We start from the raw sequence: 3542 nt of genomic DNA, 5'->3' as shown, positions 1-3542 counted from the left end.
TAAGAATATACTGTACTGTATGTAGGAAATCATTAACAGCTGATTTCAGTCTCATTGATCTTTATATCGCCAGTGGACATTTAAATCGGACAATTAAATGGAATAAAAAATACATATATGATTGAATTATAATTTCTTATTTTAAAATCTAATGCCATTGGCTGAGTCTGTGGCAGGACCATTGTCTTTGGCTCACAGGTGTTTGGGAAATGACTGGTGGCTGTTAACAGGAGTGAGCACTGCTGCAGACAGCTGCTGCAGGCTGCTCAGAGATGTAACAAAATATTTGGTCCAGTGGCTTTGATAGATGTTGACTGTGCCAACTGGTTTCCTACTGGGGGTTGTAGTGATGTGATGTTGGTATTTAAAGGTATGCAGGAACTGTCACAACTTGGCCTCTCCTCTTCACTCTGCTAGTAGCCTATGTACACTGCAAGCTACTATTGTAGGAGAATACATTTGTTGCAAAGAAAAGGCTGATACTTTAGCAAGCTAACTATATTAACCGCAGGTATTGTATTGAAGATTGTCTCCTGGTCGATATGTGTTTCCTGTTACCTAAACCTCAACCAAACTATAAGCCTTAACCCTAATGACTAAGGGGGGTGCTACGCACTAGCAGGAGGGAAACTGTTTGACAGGGGAACAAATTTTGATATAAAACCGTCACCTACCTGTCCAACAGAAAACAGGCCAGCTTCACTTCGCTCCTCATCCCCATCCTCTCCTTTAGTCCTTGCCAGAAAAGGTGAAAGTGAAAGCCAACCCTAGGTTCACTCTCTTTTTCATTCACTCTCTTTCAAAATGAATGCACTACATCAGTACAACAACGCGAATTGATGTTTTTTTCCTTTAACAACTAATGCAAGTGGTTTAGGCAACAAAAACACCTTGTTAGGTTTAGGCAACAAAAGCATGTGTTTAGGTTTAAGAAAAAAGAACATGGTTTCCATCCACCATTATTTGACTTTTTGACATTTATTTCACTTTCGCTGCCTTAACTTTAGTTCTTGTCCCACTGCGTTTCTCCCCCTTTCATGCTGACGGCTGTTTTTTTGTCAGTGGCCAAGTGCTGGACTTTGATGACTTCAGAGTGACACCAGGTTGCTCCGATGCATGCTGCTTACAGTCCGGTCACTACATTTTCAAGTCCCAACCTCACCTGCAAACTGTTATTGGCTGCGGGCTGTTTACTGATTTACTTACTGAATTGTTTATCTGATAGGGACAGAGCACGATGATTAACGGTATCCGTTTAGAAATAAGAGATGCAAACATATCAGAGGTAGCAATAAATGCTAATTTACATTCATAGTCCCTGGGCAGGTAGGCTACCAAAAACAGAAACATTACAAGTAGCAATACACAGATACATATATACAATACACAAGTAGAAAAATACAAAATACATTGAACAACACATTAAGTTAAAGGTGATCACAGTTCTGCGCACCACTGCCCAAAGGTTGAAGCCCAGGAATGTCCCAAAATCAGCAAAAGAAAAGAGGAAAACATAAGAGGGCAGAGTCTTTGCAGATGAATACACTGCTACACATTTCTAGTGGGTCATTAGTGATGATACAGAGGGATTACTTTTGTATGAGTCTATACTTTGTAAAACCCTGTAACGTATACCTTTAAAAAAGCCATCTCCTTGATTTACAGGCCTTTCCGTGAAAGAGCTCTTACCGAGCGGGCCAGTGCTTCTGTAATTGGTCCCTTGACTGCGAGAGAAACTCTGATTGGCTACAGAAGTAAAGAGAGTAAAAGCTCTCTGGTAGTTTGACCTGGCTGATGCACGGGACTCAGCTGAAGGGGGTTCATGATCGTCATCCTGAGTGGATGAGTGCTGCTTCTGTTTTCCATCGATGAGAAGGCAGAAGAGAAGAGGTTGAATCCTGATTGAGCTCCCAGAATACTTAAATCGCACCTCAAAGAAGAGAGGCAGGTTCAGGACACAAAACCAGGAGGTTTTTGATCTGTTGAAAAAAACACCACGGTACAGTGTACTTTAATTGAACCTAAATGAGTGTATAATAGATACTGCATTAAATCAGGTTACTCTGATCATTTAAAATTGGAGCCTGATAATTACACAGCAATGACAGGAGCTCACTTAAGTAAACACTTCAGGTAAAATACATTTATTTAGGTATTAAAATGACTGGCATTGATGGCAAACATAAATATACTTTAATCAATATGTATTTTAATAAGAAGCCATTATTAGGTAAGTCATCTTTACCACAGTGACTTATTACAGGTTACAACAAGGAGGCTGTTCATGGCATCACAACGTGACTTATTAGCTGAATAAATTACTGAGAAATATTTGTACTGTAATGACTTGATGTTTGTGAGTAATGTGTTTTTGTCTAAATGTTAACATCTTGTGTCGCCATTATTTACGCCCCATGGCCAGTGGAATGTTGCCATGGTTTCCATTATATAACCGAGTGCCTTGAGAAAAACAAATAATAATATCCTTCACACTTAATTATTTCCACTCATTCCGCTGTGAGATTTGTTGCATAATTTAAGGGGCGACAATTATTTTACACTGTGGACAAATTTATTACCTCCACCAAGGAGGTTATGTTTTTGTTTCGGTTTGTTTGTCTATCTGTCAGCAGGATTACAGAAAAACTACTGGCTTGATTTCATGAAACATGGTAGAAAGGTTTAACATAGGCCAAGGATGAATAATAAACTCTGGAGCGGATCCAAATCCTGGGGTGGATCATAAATTATTTTTCACTTTCGTTAACGTTGTGAGAGAGAGCATTTGGCCTTGACAAAAGTCTGCGCTCTCCGAGTGTCCTTCCAGGTAAATATGTTATGAGTCACAAACATGAAATAACAGTGTCTATACCAACATGTTCTCATCCCAACTTGTCAAATATCACCACTTGGTCAGTGGACTTTCATGTCCACATATGACGCGCTAGATATTCTCCTGCGTCTGTTGTTGATGTTCTGGAACACCATGTCAGTTTATGCTTGTTACATGCATTGTGTCCCTTCAAAGTACACTCCTGTTTTCACAGGAAATGTGCAGTTTCTGCTCCTTAGATGCATACAGTCTTTTTAAATTAATTTACATCATCAGTAAAGCATGATTTATACTTCTGCATCGAATCAACACCGTACCTACTCTACGTAGGCACTATGTTGAATCAGAGCCTACGCCATACCCTACGCCATAGCCTGATGTGCACCTCCTCGGAAATATAACTACATGTTGCAGTGACACAGACCTCCTGTTTTATAAACTGAAACCATTTCCCTCAGTGGAAACAAAGCTTTTGTTCACTTTAATTTCACAGTTGAGAAACAATAAATTGTGAAGACAATAAAGCCCCTGCAGAATAGCATTTTAAGTCTTGTGTGTGATTTATCCTGGCTTTATATGAGTTGAGGAAATCTCTGCTCATCGCTAGGCTAATTTATACAATGTAAAATGTCATAGGCTTGTGCTTGTGCTAAGCATGTGTTAGTTTGGAAAACGTGTTTAGTATAGGACAGCTGTTTTGTCTGTAAAC

This window comes from Epinephelus moara, chromosome 24, assembly GCF_006386435.1.
Source record: "Epinephelus moara isolate mb chromosome 24, YSFRI_EMoa_1.0, whole genome shotgun sequence".
NCBI lineage: Eukaryota > Metazoa > Chordata > Actinopteri > Perciformes > Serranidae > Epinephelus > Epinephelus moara.
Note: the sequence above shows the minus strand (reverse complement) of the source record.